The sequence below is a fragment of the Chionomys nivalis genome, chromosome 1, assembly GCF_950005125.1.
Source record: "Chionomys nivalis chromosome 1, mChiNiv1.1, whole genome shotgun sequence".
Classification (NCBI taxonomy): Eukaryota; Metazoa; Chordata; class Mammalia; order Rodentia; family Cricetidae; genus Chionomys; species Chionomys nivalis.
In genome coordinates, this window is record NC_080086.1 from 205,448,249 (window position 1) to 205,468,217 (window position 19,969).

Consider the following 19,969-nt stretch of genomic DNA (forward strand, 5'->3'; position numbering starts at 1 on the left):
CACTGCGCCATCTCTCCAACCCGTTTTTCTACTTCTTTACCTAAACCAGATGTACTCAAAGATGTGTGGATCACATCTGCATTTTCTTACATTTGAAGTACTGGGGCCTCCATGAATCTGTTGGCCATTCGTGTACCTCATAGAGGAGGTCTAGACAAATTGTTTCACTGGCTTTAAATTGGTTAAGCTTTTGTTGGTGTTTGTTCCTTTGTATGTCTTGGATGTGAGTTCTTCTTCAGGCACATGAACATGCTAGTATTTTCTTCTTCTAACCATCCTGCCCTACTCTGCTTGGTGATGTCTCTGAAGCATCCTGGCTCATGGTGATAGAGCTGTGAGTCTTTATTATCCTAACAAAATGTTTTGCCTGATTCAGTCCCAAAAACCTGGGTCCTGGCTGTATGTCTGCACTTTGCCTCATCAAACTCAGCAGGCATGCTCTTAACCACCAAGACATCTCTCCTGCCTCTTCCTTCTGCTTCAAGTAGAGGGCACCAAACCTCATTTTGAAGCAATTATGTGATGTCCAGGAATCGAACTTCTGATCTTTGGAAGAGCAGGCAATGCTCTTAACCACTGAGCCATCTCTCCGACGCGTTTTTCAACTTCTTCAACTAAACCAGGTTTACTCAATGTGGTGTGTGGATCACATCTGCATTCCCCTAACATGTGGAATACAGGTGTCTCCATGGACCTATTGGCTGTTCATGTACCTCATAGAGGAGGTCAGGATAAATTGTTTCTCTGGCTTTAAATTGGTTAACATTTTGCTGGTGTTTGTAGTCCTTTGATTGTCTTGGATGTGAGTTCTCTTTAAGGCACATGAACATGCCAGTGTTTTCTTCTTCTAGCCATCTTGCCTTACTCTCCTTAGTGTTGTCTCTGAAGCACGATGTCTCATGGTGATAGAGCTGTGAGTCTTTAACATCCTAAAAATACGTTTGCCCAATTCAGTCACATTAACGTGGGCCCTGGCCTTTGCCCTGACTCTATGTCTGCAATTGGCCTCATCAAACTCAGCAGGCAATGCTCTTAAGCACTGAGCCATCTCTCCTGCCTCTTCCTTCTGTTGCCAGTAGATGGCACCAAATCTCATTTTGAGAGAAAAACTGTGGTTGCCAAGAATCGAACTTCTGACCTTTAGAAGGGCAGCCAGGATTCTTATCAACTGAGCTATCTCTCGAGCGCTTCTTTCTGCATGCAAAAGAGGGCACAAGACCACAGTGCAGATGGTTGTGAGCCATTATGTGGTTGCTTGAAATTGAATACAGGAGGAAGAAAGAGCACGAAATGCTCTTAAACACTGAGCCATCTCTGCCACCTGTTTTTCTACTTCTTTACCTAAACCAGGTGTACTGAATTATGTGTGGATTACATCTGCATTTTCCTAACATTTGAAGTACAGGGGTCTCCATGGATCTGTTGGCCATTCGTGTACCTCATAGAGGAGGTCTAGGTAAATTGTTTCACTGGCTTTAAATTGGTTAAGCTTTTGTTGGTGTTTGTTCCTTTGTATGTCTTGGATGTGAGTTCTTCTTCAGGCACATGAACATGCTAGTATTTTCTTCTTCTAACCATCCTGCCTTACTCTGCTTGGTGGTGTCTCTGAAGCATGCTGGCTCATGGTGATAGAGCTGTGAGTCTTTATTATCCTAACAAAATGTTTTGCCTGATTCAGTCCCAACAACCTGGGCCCTGGCTGTATTTCTGTAATTGGCCTCATCAAACTCAGCAGGCATGCTCTTAACCACCAAGACATCTCTCCTGCCTCTTCCTTCTGCTTCCAGTAGAGGGCACCAAACCTCATTTTGAAGCAATTATGTGATGTCCAGGAATCAAATTTCTGATCGTTGGAAGAGCAGGCAATGCTCTTAACCACTGAGCCATCTCTCCGACCCGTTTTTCAACTTCTTTAACTAAACCAGGTTTACTCAATGTGGTGTGTGGATCACATCTGCATTCCCTAACATGTGGAATACAGGAGTCTCCATGGACCTATTGGCTGTTCATGTACCTCATAGAGGAGTACAGGATAAATTGTTCCTCTGGCTTTAAATTGGTTAACATTTTGCTGGTGTTTGTAGTCCTTTGATTGTCTTGGATGTGAGTTCTCTTTAAGGCACATGAACATGCCAGTGTTTTCTTCTTCTAGCCATCTTGCCTTACTCTCCTTAGTGTTGTCTCTGAAGCACGATGTCTCATGGTGATAGAGCTGTGAGTCTTTAACATCCTAAAAAAACGTTTGCCCCATTCAGTCACATTAACGTGGGCCCTGGCCTTTGCCCAGACTCTATGTCTGCACTTGGCCTCATCAAACTCAGCAGGCAATGCTCTTAAGCCCTGAGCCATCTCTCCTGCCTCTTCCTTCTGTTGCCAGTAGATGGCACCAAATCTCATTTTGAGAGCAAAACTGTGGTTGCCAGGAATCGAACTTCTGACCTATAGAAGGGCAGCCAGGATTCTTAACCACTGAGCTATCTCTCAAGCGCTTCTTCTTGCATGCAAAAGAGAGCACAAGACCTCAGTGCAGATGGTTGTGAGCCATTATGTGGTTGCTTGAAATTGGATACAGGAGGAAGAAAGAGCACGAAATGCTCTTAAACACTGAGCCATCTCTCCAACCCGTTTTTCTACTTCTTTACCTAAACCAGATGTACTCAATGATGTGTGGATCACATCTGCATTTTCCTAACATTTGAAGTACAGGGGTCTCCATGGATCTGTTGGCCATTCGTGTACCTCATAGAGGAGGTCAAGACAAATTGTTTCACTGGCTTTAAATTGGTTAAGCTTTTGTTGGTGTTTGTTCCTTTGTATGTCTTGGATATGAGTTCTTCTTCAGGCACATGAACATGCAAGTATTTTCTTCTTCTAACCATCTTGCCTTGCTCTGCTTGGTGGTGTCTCTGAAGCATAATGGCTCATGGTGATAGAGCTGTGAGTCTTTATTAACCTAACAAAATATTTTGCATGATTCAGTCCCAACAACCTGGGTCCTGCCTGTATGTCTGCACTTGGCCTCATCAAACTCAGCAGGCATGCTCTTAACCACCAAGACATCTCTCCTGCCTCTTCCTTCTGCTTCCAGTAGAGGGCACCAAACCTCATTTTGAAGCAATTATGTGATGTCCAGGAATCGAACTTCTGATCTTTGGAAGAGCAGGCAATGCTCTTAACCACTGAGCCATCTCTCCGACCCGTTTTTCAACTTCTTTAACTAAACCAGGTTTACTCAATGTGGTGCGTGGATCACATCTGCATTCCCCTAACATGTGGAGTACAGGTTTCTCCATGGACCTATTGGCTGTTCATGTACCTCATAGAGGACGTCAGGATAAATTGTTTCTCTGGCTTTAAATTGGTTAACATTTTGCTGGTGTTTGTAGTCCTTTGATTGTCTTGGATGTGAGTTCTCTTTAAGGCACATGAACATGCCAGTGTTTTCTTCTTCTAGCCATCTTGCCTTACTCTCCTTAGTGTTGTCTCTGAAGCACGATGTCTCATGGTGATAGAGCTGTGAGTCTTTAATACCTAAAAAAACGTTTGCCCAATTCAGTCACAATAACGTGGGCCCTGGCCTTTGCCCTGACTCTATGTCTGCACTTGGCCTCATCCAACTCAGCAGCCAATGCTCTTAAGCACTGAGCCATCTCTCCTGCCTCTTCCTTCTGTTGCCAGTAGATGGCACCAAATCTCATTTTGAGAGCAAAACTGTGGTTGCCAGGAATCGAACTTCTGACCTTTAGAAGGGCAGCCAGGATTCTTATCAACTGAGCTATCTCTAGAGCGCTTCTTTTTGCTTTCAAAAGAGAGCACAAGACCTCAGTGCAGATGGTTGTGAGCCATTATGTGGTTGCTTGAAATTGGATACAGGAGGAAGAAAGAGCACGAAATGCTCTTAAACACTGCGCCATCTCTCCAACCCGTTTTTCTACTTCTTTACCTAAACCAGATGTACTCAATGATGTGTGGATCACATCTGCATTTTCTTACATTTGAAGTACAGGTTCCTCCATGGATCTGTTGGCCATTCGTGTACCTCATAGAGGAGGACTAGACAAATTGTTTCACTGGCTTTAAATTGGTTAAGCTTTTGTTGGTGTTTGTTCCTTTGTATGTCTTGGATGTGAGTTCTTCTTCAGGCACATGAACATGCTAGTATTTTCTTCTTCTAACCATCCTGCCTTACTCTGCTTGGTGATGTCTCTGAAGCATGCTGGCTCATGGTGATAGAGCTGTGAGTCTTTATTATCCTAACAAAATGTTTTGCCTGATTCAGTCCCAACAACCTGGGTCCTGGCTGTATGTCTGCACTTTGCCTCATCAAACTCAGCAGGCATGCTCTTAACCACCAAGACATCTCTCTTGCCTCTTCCTTCTGCATCCAGTAGAGGGCACCAAACCTCATTTTGAAGCAATTATGTGATGTCCAGGAATCGAACTTCTGATCTTTGGAAGAGCATGCAATCCTCTTAAACACTGAGCCATCTCTCCGACCCGTTTTTCAAACTTCTTCAACTAAACCAGGTTTACTCAATGTGGTGTGTGGATCACATCTGCATTCCCCTAACATGTGGAATACAGGTGTCTCCATGGACCTATTGGCTGTTCATGTACCTCATAGAGGAGGTCAGGATAAATTGTTTCTCTGGCTTTAAATTGGTTAACATTTTGCTGGTGTTTGTAGTGCTTTGATTGTCTTGGATGTGAGTTCTCTTTAAGGCACATGAACATGCCAGTGTTTTCTTCTTCTAGCCATCTTGCCTTACTCTCCTTAGTGTTGTCTCTGAAGCACGATGTCTCATGGTGATAGAGCTGTGAGTCTTTAACATCCTAAAAAAACGTTTGCCCCATTCAGTCACATTAACGTGGGCCCTGGCCTTTGCCCTGACTCTATGTCTGCACTTGGCCTCATCAAACTCAGCAGGCAATGCTCTTAAGCCCTGAGCCATCTCTCCTGCCTCTTCCTTCTGTTGCCAGTAGATGGCACCAAATCTCATTTTGAGAGCAAAACTGTGGTTGCCAGGAATCGAACTTCTGACCTTTAGAAGAGCAGCCAGGATTCTTATCAACTGAGCTATCTCTAGAGCGCTTCTTTTTGCTTTCAAAAGAGAGCACAAGACCTCAGTGCAGATGGTTGTGAGCCATTATGTGGTTGCTTGAAATTGGATACAGGAGGAAGAAAGAGCACGAAATGCTCTTAAACACTGCGCCATCTCTCCAACCCGTTTTTCTACTTCTTTACCTAAACCAGATGTACTCAAAGATGTGTGGATCACATCTGCATTTTCTTACATTTGAAGTACTGGGGCCTCCATGAATCTGTTGGCCATTCGTGTACCTCATAGAGGAGGTCTAGACAAATTGTTTCACTGGCTTTAAATTGGTTAAGCTTTTGTTGGTGTTTGTTCCTTTGTATGTCTTGGATGTGAGTTCTTCTTCAGGCACATGAACATGCTAGTATTTTCTTCTTCTAACCATCCTGCCCTACTCTGCTTGGTGATGTCTCTGAAGCATCCTGGCTCATGGTGATAGAGCTGTGAGTCTTTATTATCCTAACAAAATGTTTTGCCTGATTCAGTCCCAAAAACCTGGGTCCTGGCTGTATGTCTGCACTTTGCCTCATCAAACTCAGCAGGCATGCTCTTAACCACCAAGACATCTCTCCTGCCTCTTCCTTCTGCTTCAAGTAGAGGGCACCAAACCTCATTTTGAAGCAATTATGTGATGTCCAGGAATCGAACTTCTGATCTTTGGAAGAGCATGCAATCCTCTTAAACACTGAGCCATCTCTCCGACCCGTTTTTCAAACTTCTTCAACTAAACCAGGTTTACTCAATGTGGTGTGTGGATCACATCTGCATTCCCCTAACATGTGGAATACAGGTGTCTCCATGGACCTATTGGCTGTTCATGTACCTCATAGAGGAGGTCAGGATAAATTGTTTCTCTGGCTTTAAATTGGTTAACATTTTGCTGGTGTTTGTAGTGCTTTGATTGTCTTGGATGTGAGTTCTCTTTAAGGCACATGAACATGCCAGTGTTTTCTTCTTCTAGCCATCTTGCCTTACTCTCCTTAGTGTTGTCTCTGAAGCACGATGTCTCATGGTGATAGAGCTGTGAGTCTTTAACATCCTAAAAAAACGTTTGCCCCATTCAGTCACATTAACGTGGGCCCTGGCCTTTGCCCTGACTCTATGTCTGCACTTGGCCTCATCAAACTCAGCAGGCAATGCTCTTAAGCCCTGAGCCATCTCTCCTGCCTCTTCCTTCTGTTGCCAGTAGATGGCACCAAATCTCATTTTGAGAGCAAAACTGTGGTTGCCAGGAATCGAACTTCTGACCTTTAGAAGAGCAGCCAGGATTCTTATCAACTGAGCTATCTCTAGAGCGCTTCTTTTTGCTTTCAAAAGAGAGCACAAGACCTCAGTGCAGATGGTTGTGAGCCATTATGTGGTTGCTTGAAATTGGATACAGGAGGAAGAAAGAGCACGAAATGCTCTTAAACACTGCGCCATCTCTCCAACCCGTTTTTCTACTTCTTTACCTAAACCAGATGTACTCAAAGATGTGTGGATCACATCTGCATTTTCTTACATTTGAAGTACTGGGGCCTCCATGAATCTGTTGGCCATTCGTGTACCTCATAGAGGAGGTCTAGACAAATTGTTTCACTGGCTTTAAATTGGTTAAGCTTTTGTTGGTGTTTGTTCCTTTGTATGTCTTGGATGTGAGTTCTTCTTCAGGCACATGAACATGCTAGTATTTTCTTCTTCTAACCATCCTGCCCTACTCTGCTTGGTGATGTCTCTGAAGCATCCTGGCTCATGGTGATAGAGCTGTGAGTCTTTATTATCCTAACAAAATGTTTTGCCTGATTCAGTCCCAAAAACCTGGGTCCTGGCTGTATGTCTGCACTTTGCCTCATCAAACTCAGCAGGCATGCTCTTAACCACCAAGACATCTCTCCTGCCTCTTCCTTCTGCTTCAAGTAGAGGGCACCAAACCTCATTTTGAAGCAATTATGTGATGTCCAGGAATCGAACTTCTGATCTTTGGAAGAGCAGGCAATGCTCTTAACCACTGAGCCATCTCTCCGACGCGTTTTTCAACTTCTTCAACTAAACCAGGTTTACTCAATGTGGTGTGTGGATCACATCTGCATTCCCCTAACATGTGGAATACAGGTGTCTCCATGGACCTATTGGCTGTTCATGTACCTCATAGAGGAGGTCAGGATAAATTGTTTCTCTGGCTTTAAATTGGTTAACATTTTGCTGGTGTTTGTAGTCCTTTGATTGTCTTGGATGTGAGTTCTCTTTAAGGCACATGAACATGCCAGTGTTTTCTTCTTCTAGCCATCTTGCCTTACTCTCCTTAGTGTTGTCTCTGAAGCACGATGTCTCATGGTGATAGAGCTGTGAGTCTTTAACATCCTAAAAATACGTTTGCCCAATTCAGTCACATTAACGTGGGCCCTGGCCTTTGCCCTGACTCTATGTCTGCAATTGGCCTCATCAAACTCAGCAGGCAATGCTCTTAAGCACTGAGCCATCTCTCCTGCCTCTTCCTTCTGTTGCCAGTAGATGGCACCAAATCTCATTTTGAGAGAAAAACTGTGGTTGCCAAGAATCGAACTTCTGACCTTTAGAAGGGCAGCCAGGATTCTTATCAACTGAGCTATCTCTCGAGCGCTTCTTTCTGCATGCAAAAGAGGGCACAAGACCACAGTGCAGATGGTTGTGAGCCATTATGTGGTTGCTTGAAATTGAATACAGGAGGAAGAAAGAGCACGAAATGCTCTTAAACACTGAGCCATCTCTGCCACCTGTTTTTCTACTTCTTTACCTAAACCAGGTGTACTGAATGATGTGTGGATTACATCTGCATTTTCCTAACATTTGAAGTACAGGGGTCTCCATGGATCTGTTGGCCATTCGTGTACCTCATAGAGGAGGTCTAGGTAAATTGTTTCACTGGCTTTAAATTGGTTAAGCTTTTGTTGGTGTTTGTTCCTTTGTATGTCTTGGATGTGAGTTCTTCTTCAGGCACATGAACATGCTAGTATTTTCTTCTTCTAACCATCCTGCCTTACTCTGCTTGGTGGTGTCTCTGAAGCATGCTGGCTCATGGTGATAGAGCTGTGAGTCTTTATTATCCTAACAAAATGTTTTGCCTGATTCAGTCCCAACAACCTGGGCCCTGGCTGTATTTCTGTAATTGGCCTCATCAAACTCAGCAGGCATGCTCTTAACCACCAAGACATCTCTCCTGCCTCTTCCTTCTGCTTCAAGTAGAGGGCACCAAACCTCATTTTGAAGCAATTATGTGATGTCCAGGAATCAAATTTCTGATCGTTGGAAGAGCAGGCAATGCTCTTAACCACTGAGCCATCTCTCCGACCCGTTTTTCAACTTCTTTAACTAAACCAGGTTTACTCAATGTGGTGTGTGGATCACATCTGCATTCCCTAACATGTGGAATACAGGAGTCTCCATGGACCTATTGGCTGTTCATGTACCTCATAGAGGAGTACAGGATAAATTGTTCCTCTGGCTTTAAATTGGTTAACATTTTGCTGGTGTTTGTAGTCCTTTGATTGTCTTGGATGTGAGTTCTCTTTAAGGCACATGAACATGCCAGTGTTTTCTTCTTCTAGCCATCTTGCCTTACTCTCCTTAGTGTTGTCTCTGAAGCACGATGTCTCATGGTGATAGAGCTGTGAGTCTTTAACATCCTAAAAAAACGTTTGCCCCATTCAGTCACATTAACGTGGGCCCTGGCCTTTGCCCAGACTCTATGTCTGCACTTGGCCTCATCAAACTCAGCAGGCAATGCTCTTAAGCCCTGAGCCATCTCTCCTGCCTCTTCCTTCTGTTGCCAGTAGATGGCACCAAATCTCATTTTGAGAGCAAAACTGTGGTTGCCAGGAATCGAACTTCTGACCTATAGAAGGGCAGCCAGGATTCTTAACCACTGAGCTATCTCTCAAGCGCTTCTTCTTGCATGCAAAAGAGAGCACAAGACCTCAGTGCAGATGGTTGTGAGCCATTATGTGGTTGCTTGAAATTGGATACAGGAGGAAGAAAGAGCACGAAATGCTCTTAAACACTGAGCCATCTCTCCAACCCGTTTTTCTACTTCTTTACCTAAACCAGATGTACTCAATGATGTGTGGATCACATCTGCATTTTCCTAACATTTGAAGTACAGGGGTCTCCATGGATCTGTTGGCCATTCGTGTACCTCATAGAGGAGGTCAAGACAAATTGTTTCACTGGCTTTAAATTGGTTAAGCTTTTGTTGGTGTTTGTTCCTTTGTATGTCTTGGATATGAGTTCTTCTTCAGGCACATGAACATGCAAGTATTTTCTTCTTCTAACCATCTTGCCTTGCTCTGCTTGGTGGTGTCTCTGAAGCATAATGGCTCATGGTGATAGAGCTGTGAGTCTTTATTAACCTAACAAAATATTTTGCATGATTCAGTCCCAACAACCTGGGTCCTGCCTGTATGTCTGCACTTGGCCTCATCAAACTCAGCAGGCATGCTCTTAACCACCAAGACATCTCTCCTGCCTCTTCCTTCTGCTTCCAGTAGAGGGCACCAAACCTCATTTTGAAGCAATTATGTGATGTCCAGGAATCGAACTTCTGATCTTTGGAAGAGCAGGCAATGCTCTTAACCACTGAGCCATCTCTCCGACCCGTTTTTCAACTTCTTTAACTAAACCAGGTTTACTCAATGTGGTGCGTGGATCACATCTGCATTCCCCTAACATGTGGAGTACAGGTTTCTCCATGGACCTATTGGCTGTTCATGTACCTCATAGAGGACGTCAGGATAAATTGTTTCTCTGGCTTTAAATTGGTTAACATTTTGCTGGTGTTTGTAGTCCTTTGATTGTCTTGGATGTGAGTTCTCTTTAAGGCACATGAACATGCCAGTGTTTTCTTCTTCTAGCCATCTTGCCTTACTCTCCTTAGTGTTGTCTCTGAAGCACGATGTCTCATGGTGATAGAGCTGTGAGTCTTTAATACCTAAAAAAACGTTTGCCCAATTCAGTCACAATAACGTGGGCCCTGGCCTTTGCCCTGACTCTATGTCTGCACTTGGCCTCATCCAACTCAGCAGCCAATGCTCTTAAGCACTGAGCCATCTCTCCTGCCTCTTCCTTCTGTTGCCAGTAGATGGCACCAAATCTCATTTTGAGAGCAAAACTGTGGTTGCCAGGAATCGAACTTCTGACCTTTAGAAGGGCAGCCAGGATTCTTATCAACTGAGCTATCTCTAGAGCGCTTCTTTTTGCTTTCAAAAGAGAGCACAAGACCTCAGTGCAGATGGTTGTGAGCCATTATGTGGTTGCTTGAAATTGGATACAGGAGGAAGAAAGAGCACGAAATGCTCTTAAACACTGCGCCATCTCTCCAACCCGTTTTTCTACTTCTTTACCTAAACCAGATGTACTCAATGATGTGTGGATCACATCTGCATTTTCTTACATTTGAAGTACAGGTTCCTCCATGGATCTGTTGGCCATTCGTGTACCTCATAGAGGAGGACTAGACAAATTGTTTCACTGGCTTTAAATTGGTTAAGCTTTTGTTGGTGTTTGTTCCTTTGTATGTCTTGGATGTGAGTTCTTCTTCAGGCACATGAACATGATAGTATTTTCTTCTTCTAACCATCCTGCCTTACTCTGCTTGGTGATGTCTCTGAAGCATGCTGGCTCATGGTGATAGAGCTGTGAGTCTTTATTATCCTAACAAAATGTTTTGCCTGATTCAGTCCCAACAACCTGGGTCCTGGCTGTATGTCTGCACTTTGCCTCATCAAACTCAGCAGGCATGCTCTTAACCACCAAGACATCTCTCTTGCCTCTTCCTTCTGCATCCAGTAGAGGGCACCAAACCTCATTTTGAAGCAATTATGTGATGTCCAGGAATCGAACTTCTGATCTTTGGAAGAGCATGCAATCCTCTTAAACACTGAGCCATCTCTCCGACCCGTTTTTCAAACTTCTTCAACTAAACCAGGTTTACTCAATGTGGTGTGTGGATCACATCTGCATTCCCCTAACATGTGGAATACAGGTGTCTCCATGGACCTATTGGCTGTTCATGTACCTCATAGAGGAGGTCAGGATAAATTGTTTCTCTGGCTTTAAATTGGTTAACATTTTGCTGGTGTTTGTAGTGCTTTGATTGTCTTGGATGTGAGTTCTCTTTAAGGCACATGAACATGCCAGTGTTTTCTTCTTCTAGCCATCTTGCCTTACTCTCCTTAGTGTTGTCTCTGAAGCACGATGTCTCATGGTGATAGAGCTGTGAGTCTTTAACATCCTAAAAAAACGTTTGCCCCATTCAGTCACATTAACGTGGGCCCTGGCCTTTGCCCTGACTCTATGTCTGCACTTGGCCTCATCAAACTCAGCAGGCAATGCTCTTAAGCCCTGAGCCATCTCTCCTGCCTCTTCCTTCTGTTGCCAGTAGATGGCACCAAATCTCATTTTGAGAGCAAAACTGTGGTTGCCAGGAATCGAACTTCTGACCTTTAGAAGGGCAGCCAGGATTCTTAACCACTGAGCTATCTCTCAAGCGCTTCTTCTTGCATGCAAAAGAGAGCACAAGACCTCAGTGCAGATGGTTGTGAGCCATTATGTGGTTGCTTGAAATTGGATACAGGAGGAAGAAAGAGCACGAAATGCTCTTAAACACTGAGCCATCTCTCCAACCCGTTTTTCTACTTCTTTACCTAAACCAGATGTACTCAATGATGTGTGGATCACATCTGCATTTTCCTAACATTTGAAGTACAGGGGTCTCCATGGATCTGTTGGCCATTCGTGTACCTCATAGAGGAGGTGAAGACAAATTGTTTCACTGGCTTTAAATTGGTTAAGCTTTTGTTGGTGTTTGTTCCTTTGTATGTCTTGGATATGAGTTCTTCTTCAGGCACATGAACATGCAAGTATTTTCTTCTTCTAACCATCTTGCCTTGCTCTGCTTGGTGGTGTCTCTGAAGCATGCTGGCTCATGGTGATAGAGCTGTGAGTCTTTATTATCCTAACAAAATGTTTTGCCTGATTCAGTCCCAACATCCTGAGCCCTGGCTGTATGTCTGCACTTGGCCTCATCAAACTCAGCAGGCATGCTCTTAACCACCAAGACATCTCTCCTGCCTCTTCCTTCTGCTTCCAGTAGAGGGCACCAAACCTCATTTTGAAGCAATTATGTGATGTCCAGGAATCGAACTTCTGATCTTTGGAAGAGCAGGCAATGCTCTTAACCACTGAGCCATCTCTCCGACCCGTTTTTCAACTTCTTTAACTAAACCAGGTTTACTCAATGTGGTGCGTGGATCACATCTTCTTTCCCCTAACATGTGGAGTACAGGGTTCTCCATGGACCTATTGGCTGTTCATGTACCTCATAGAGGACGTCAGGATAAATAGTTTGTCTGGCTTTAAATTGGTAAACATTTTGCTGGTGTTTGTAGTCCTTTGATTGTCTTGGATGTGAGTTCTCTTTTAGGCACATGAACATGCCGGTATTTTCTTCTTCTAGCCATCTTGCCTTACTCTCCTTAGTGTTGTCTCTGAAGCACGATGGCTCATGGTGAGAGAGCTGTGGGTCTTTAACATCCTAAAAAAAAGTTTGCCTAATTCAGTCACAATAACGTGGGCCCTGGCCTTTGCCCTGACTCTATATCTGCACTTGGCCTCATCAAACTCAGCAGGCAATGCTCTTAAGCACTGAGCCATCTCTCCTGCCTCTACCTTCTGTTTCCAGTAGATGGCACCAAATCTCATTTTGAGAGCAAAACTGTGGTTGCCAGGAATTGAACTTCAGACCTTTAGAAGGGCAGCCAGTATTCTTAACCACTGAACTCTATCTCCAGCGCTTCTTTCTGCATCCAAAAGACGGCACAAGACCTCAGTGCAGATGGTTGTGAGCCATTATGTGGTTGCTTGAAATTGAATTCAGGAGGATGAAAGAGCACGAAATGCTCTTAAACACTGAGTAATCTCTCCAACCCGTTTTTCTACTTCTTTACCTAAACCAGATGTACTCAATGATGTGTGGATTACATCTGCATTTTCCTCACATTTGAAGTACAGGGGTCTCCATGGATCTGTTGGCCATGGGTGTACCTCATAGAGGAGATCAAGACAAATTGTTTCACTGGCTTTAAATTGGTTAAGCTTTTGTTGGTGTTTGTTCCTTTGTATGTCTTCGATGTGAGTTCTCGTTTAGGCACATGAACATGCTAGCATTTTCTTCTAACCATCTTGCCTTACTCTGCTTGGTGGTGTCTCTGAAGCATGCTGGCTCATGGTGATAGAGCTGTGAGTCTTTTTTATCCTAACAAAATATTTTGCCTGATTCAGTCCCAACATCCTGAGCCCTGGCTGTATGTCTGCACTTGGCCACATCAAACTCAGCAGGCATGCTCTTAACCACCAAGACATGTCTCTTGCCTCTTCTTTCTGCTTCAAGTAGAGGGCACCAAACCTCATTTTGAAGCAATTATGTGATGTCCAGGAATCGAACTTCTGATCTGTGGAAGAGCAGGCAATGCTCTTGAACACTGAGCCATCTCTCTGACCCGTTTTTCAACTTCTTTAACTAAACCTGGTTTACTCAATGTGGTGTGTGGATCACATCTGCGTTCCCCTAACATGTGGAGTACAGGGGTCTCCATGGACCTATTGGCTGTTCATGTACCTCATAGAGGGGGTAAGGAAAAATTGTTTCTCTGGCTTTAAATTGGTTAACATTTTGCTGGTGTTTGTAGTCCTTTGATTGTCCTGGATGTGAGTTCCCTTTAAGGCACATGAACATGCCAGTGTTTTCTTCTTCTAGCCATCTTGTCTTACTCTCCTTAGTGTTGTCTCTGAAGCACGATGTCTCATGGTGATAGAGCTGTGAGTCTTTAACATCCTAAAAAAACGTTTGCCTAATTAAGTCACAATAACGTGGGCCCTGGCCATTGCCTTTGCCCTGACTCTGTCTGCACTTGGCCTCATCAAACTCAGCAGGCAATGCTCTTAAGCACTGAGCCATCTCTCCTGCCTCTTCCTTCTGTTGCCAGTAGATGGCACCAAATCTCATTTTGAGAGCAAAACTGTGGTTGCCAGGAATCGAACTTCTGACCTTTAGAAAGGCAGCCAGTATTATTAAGCACTGAGCTATCTCTCGAGCGCTTCTTTCTGCATACAAAAGAGGGCACAAGACCTCAGTGCAGATGGTTGTGAGCCATTATGTGGTTTCTTGAAATTGAATACAGGAGGATGAAAGAGCACGAAATGCTCTTAAACACTGAGCCATCTCTCCAACCCGTTTTTCTACTTCTTTACCTAAATCAGATGTACTCAATGATGTGTGCATCACATCTGCATTTTCCTAACATTTGAAGTACAGGGGTCTCCATGGATCTGTTAGCCATTCGTGCACCTCATAGAGGAGGTGAAGACAAATTGTTTCACTGGCTTTAAATTGGTTAAGCTTTGTTGGTGTTTGTTTCTTGGTATGTCTTGGATGTGGGTTCTTCTTCAGGCACATGAACATACTAGTATTTTCTTCTTCTAAACATCTTGCCTTACTCTGCTTGGTGGTGTCTCTGAAGCATGCTGGCTCATGGTGATAGAGCTGGGAGTCTTTATTATCCTAACAAAATGTTTTGCCTGATTCAGTCCCAACAACCTGGGCCCTGGCTGTATGTCTGCACTTGGCCTCATCAAACTCAGCAGGCATGCTCTTAACCACCAAGACATCTCTCCTGCCTCTTCCTTCTGCTTCCAGTATAGGGCACCAAACCTCATTTTGAAGCAATTATGTGATGTCCAGGAATCGAACTTCTGTCTTTGGAAGAGCAGGCAATTCTCTTAACCACTGAGCCATCTATCCGACCCGTTTTTCAACTTCTTTAACTAAACCAGGTTTACTCAATGTTGTTTGTGGATCACATCTGCATTCCCCTAACTTCTGGAGTACAGGGGTCTCCATGGACCTATTGGATGTTCATGTACCTCATTGAGGGTGTCAGGATAAATTGTTTTTCTGGCTTTAAATTGGTTAACATTTTGCTGGTGTTTGTAGTCCTTTGATTGTCTTGGATGTGAGTTCTCTTTAAGGCACATTAACATGCCTTTGTTTTGTTCTTCTAGCCATCTTGCCTTACTCTCCTTAGTGTTGTCTCTGAAGCTCGATGGCTCATGGTGATAGAGCTGTGAGATTTTAACATCCTAAAAAAAACGTTTGCCTGATTCAGTCACAATAACGTGGGCCCTGGTCTTTGCCCTGACTCTATGTCTGCACTTGGCCTCATCAAACTCAGCAGGCAATGCTCTTAAGCACTGAGCCATTTCTCCTGCCTCTTCCTTCTCTTGCCAGTAGATGGCACCAAATCTCATTTTGAGAGCAAAACTGTGGTTGCCAGGAATTGAATTTCTGACCTTTAAGGGTAGCCAGTATTCTTAACCACTGAGCTATCTCTCAAGCACTTCTTTCTGCATTCAAAAGAGGGCACAAGACCTCAGTGCAGATGGTTGTGAGCCATTATGTGGTTGCTTGAATTTGAATACAGGAGGATGAAAGAGCACGAAATGCTTTAAACAATGAGCCATCTCTCCAACCCGTTTTTCTACTTCTTTAACTAAACCAGATGTACTCAATGATGTGTGGATCACATCTGCATTTTGATGTACAGGGGTCTCCATGGATCTGTTGGCCATTCGTGTACCTCATAGAGGAGGTCTCGACAAATTGTTTCACTGGCTTTAAATTGGTTAAGCTTTTGTTGGTGTTTGTTCCTTTGTATGTCTTCGATGTGAGTTCTCGTTTAGGCACATGAACATGCTAGTATTTTCTTCTAACCATCGTACCTTACTCTGCTTGGTGGTGTCTCTGAAGCATGATGGCTCATGGTGATAGAGCTGGTAGTCTTTATTATCCTAACAAAATGTTTTGCCTGATTCAGTCCCAACAACCTGGGCCCTGGCTGTATGTCTGCACTTGGCCTCATCAAACTCAGCAGGCATGCTCTTAACCACCAAGACATCTCTCCTGCCTCTCCCTTATGCTTCCAGTAGAGGGCACCAAACCTCATTTTGAAGCAATTATGTGATGTCCAGGAATCGAACTTCTGTCTTTGGAAGAGCAGGCAATTCTCTTAACCACTGAGCCATCTCTCCGACCCGTTTTTCAACTTCTTTAACTAAACCAGGTTTACTCAATGTTGTTTGTGGATCACATCTGCATTCCCCTAACTTCTGGAGTACAGGGGTCTCCATGGACCTATTGGATGTTCATGTACCTCATTGAGGGTGTCAGGATAAATTGTTTTTCTGGCTTTAAATTGGTTAACATTTTGCTGGTGTTTGTAGTCCTTTGATTGTCTTGGATGTGAGTTCTCTTTAAGGCACATTAACATGCCGGTGTTTTGTTCTTCTAGCCATCTTGCCTTACTCTCCTTAGTGTTGTCTCTGAAGCTCGATGGCTCATGGTGATAGAGCTGTGAGATTTTAACATCCTAAAAAAAACGTTTGCCTGATTCAGTCACAATAACGTGGGCCCTGGTCTTTGCCCTGACTCTATGTCTGCACTTGGCCTCATCAAACTCTGCAGGCAATGCTCTTAAGCACTGAGCCATTTCTCCTGCCTCTTCCTTCTCTTGCCAGTTGATGGCACAAAATCTCATTTTGAGAGCAAATCTGTGGTTGCCAGGAATTGAATTTCTGACCTTTAAGGGCAGCCAGTATTCCTAACCACTGTGCTATCTCTCGAGCGCTTCTTTCTGCATCCAAAAGCAGGCACAAGACCTCAGTGCAGATGGTTTTGAGCCATTATGTGATTGCTTGAAATTGAATACAGGAGGATGAAAGAGCACGAAATGCTCTTAAACACTTAGCCATCTCTGCAACCCGGTTTTCTACTTCTTTACCTAAAACAGATGTACTCAATGATGTGTGGATCACATCTGCATTCCCCTAACATGTGGAGTACAGGGGTCTCCATGGACCTATTGGCTGTTCATGTACCTCATAGAGGAGGTCAGCATAAATTGTTTCTCTGGCTTAAAATTGGTTAACATTTTGCTGGTGTTTGTAGTCCTTTGATTGTCCTGGATGTGAGATCCCTTTATGGCACATGAACTGATGGAGGAAGGTCATTGGCTAATAAAAAAACTGCTTTGGCCCATTTGATTGTCCAGCCTTTAGGTGGGTGGAGTAAACAAAACGGAATGCTGGAAAAAAAAAGCTAAGTCAGGATTCGCCATGATTCTCCCTCTCCAGACAGACGCAGGTTAAGATCTTTCCTGGTAAGCCAGCTCGTGGTACTACACAGAATATTAAAAATGGGTTAGATCAATATGTAAGAGCTAGCCAATAAGAGGCTGGAGCTAATGGGCCAGGCAGTGTTTAAAAGAATACAGTTTCCGTGTAATTATTTCGGGGCATAAGCTAGCCATGCGGGCGGGCGGCCGGGTGCCGGGGACGCAGCCCTGCCGCTATTATTACAACAGAGTGGCGCCCTGCCGCTATTATTACAACAATGAACATGCCAGTGTTTTCTTCGTCTAGCCATCTTGCCTTACTCTCCTTAGAGTTGTCTCTGAAGCACGCTGTCTCATGGTGATAGAGCTGTGAGTCTTTAACATCCTAAAATAACGTTTGCCTAATTCAGTCACAATAACGTGGGCCCTGGCCTTTGCCCTGACTCTATGTCTGCACTTGGAGTCATCAATCACAGCAGCCAATGCTCTTAAGCACTGAGCCATCTCTCCTGCCTCTTCCTTCTCTTGCCAGTAGATGGCACCAAATCTCATTTTGAGAGCAAAACTGTGGTTGCCAGGAATCGAAATTCTGACCTTTACAAGGGCAGCCAGTATTCTTAACCACTGAGCTATCTCTCAAGCACTTCTTTCTGCATTCAAAAGAGGGCACAAGACCTCAGTGCAGATGGTTGTGAGCCATTATGTGGTTGCTTGAAATTGAATACAGGAGGATGAAAGAGCACGAAATGCTCTTAAACACTGAGCCATCTCTCCAACCCGTTGTTCTACTTCTTTACCTAAACCAGATGTACTCAATGATGTGTGGATCACATCTGCATTTTGATGTACAGGGGTCTCCATGGATCTGTTGTCCATTCGTGTACCTCATAGAGGAGGTCTAGACAAATTGTTTCAATGGCTTTAAATTGGTTAAGCTTTTGTTGGTGTTTGTTTCTTTGTATGTCTTCGATGTGAGTTCTCGTTTAGGCACATGAACATGCTAGTATTTTCTTCTAACCATCTTGCCTTACTCTGCTTGGTGGTGTCTCTGAAGCATGCTGGCTCATGGTGATAGAGCTGTGAGTCTTTATTATCCTAACAAAATGTTTTGCCTGATTCAGTCCCAACAACCTGGGCCCTCTCTGTATGTCTGCACTTGGCCTCATCAAACTCAGCAGGCATGCTCTTAACCACCAAGACATCTCTCCTGCCTCTTCCTTCTGCTTCCAGTAGAGGGCACCAAACCTCATTTTGTAGCAATTATGTGATGTCCAGGAATCGAACTTCTGATCTGTGGAAGAGAAGGCAATGCTCTTAAACACTGAGCCATCTCTCCGACCCGTTTTTCAACTTCTTTAACTAAACCAGGTTTACTCAATGTGGTGTGTGGATCACATCTGCATTCCCCTAACATGTGGAGTACAGGGGTCTCCATGGACCTATTGGCTGTTCATGTACCTCATAGAGGAGGTCAGCATAAATTGTTTCTCTGGCTTTAAATTGGTTAACATTTTGCTGGTGTTTGTAGTCCTTTGATTGTCCTGGATGTGAGATCCCTTTATGGCACATGAACTGATGGAGGAAGGTCATTGGCTAATAAAAAAACTGCCTTGGCCCATTTGATTGGCCAGCCTTTAGGTGGGTGGAGTAAACAAAACGGAATGCTGGAAAATAAAAGCTAAGTCAGGAGTCGCCATGATTCTCCCACTCCAGACAGACGCAGGTTAAGATCTTTCCTGGTAAGCCAGCTCGTGGTACTACACAGAATATTAAAAATGGCTTAGATCAATATGTAAGAGCTAGCCAATAAGAGGCTGGAGCTAATGGGCCAGGCAGTGTTTAAAAGAATACAGTTTCCGTGTAATTATTTCGGGGCATAAGCTAGCCATGCGGGCGGGCGGCCGGGTGCCGGGGACGCAGCCCTGCCGCTATTATTACAACAGAGTGGCGCCCTGCCGCTATTATTACAACAATGAACATGCCAGTGTTTTCTTCGTCTAGCCATCTTGCCTTACTCTCCTTAGAGTTGTCTCTGAAGCACGCTGTCTCATGGTGATAGAGCTGTGAGTCTTTAACATCCTAAAAAAACGTTTGCCTAATTCAGTCACAATAACGTGGGCCCTGGCCTTTGCCCTGACTCTATGTCTGCACTTGGAGTCATCAATCACAGCAGCCAATGCTCTTAAGCACTGAGCCATCTCTCCTGCCCTTTCCTTCTGTTGCCAGTAGATGGCACCAAATCTCATTTTGAGAGCAAAACTGTGGTTGCCAGGAATCGAAATTCTGACCTTTACAAGGGCAGCCAGTATTCTTAACCACTGAGCTATCTCTCGAGCGCTTCTTTCTGCATTCAAAAGAGGGCACAAGACCTCAGTGCAGATGGTTGTGAGCCATTATGTGGTTGCTTGAAATTGAATACAGGAGGATGAAAGAGCACGAAATGCTCTTAAACACTGAGCCATCTCTCCAACCCGTTGTTCTACTTCTTTACCTAAACTAGATGTACTCAATGATGTGTGGATCACATCTGCATTTTGATGTACAGGGGTCTCCATGGATCTGTTGTCCATTCGTGTACCTCATAGAGGAGGTCTAGACAAATTGTTTCAATGGCTTTAAATTGGTTAAGCTTTTGTTGGTGTTTGTTCCTTTGTATGTCTTCGATGTGAGTTCTCGTTTAGGCACATGAACATG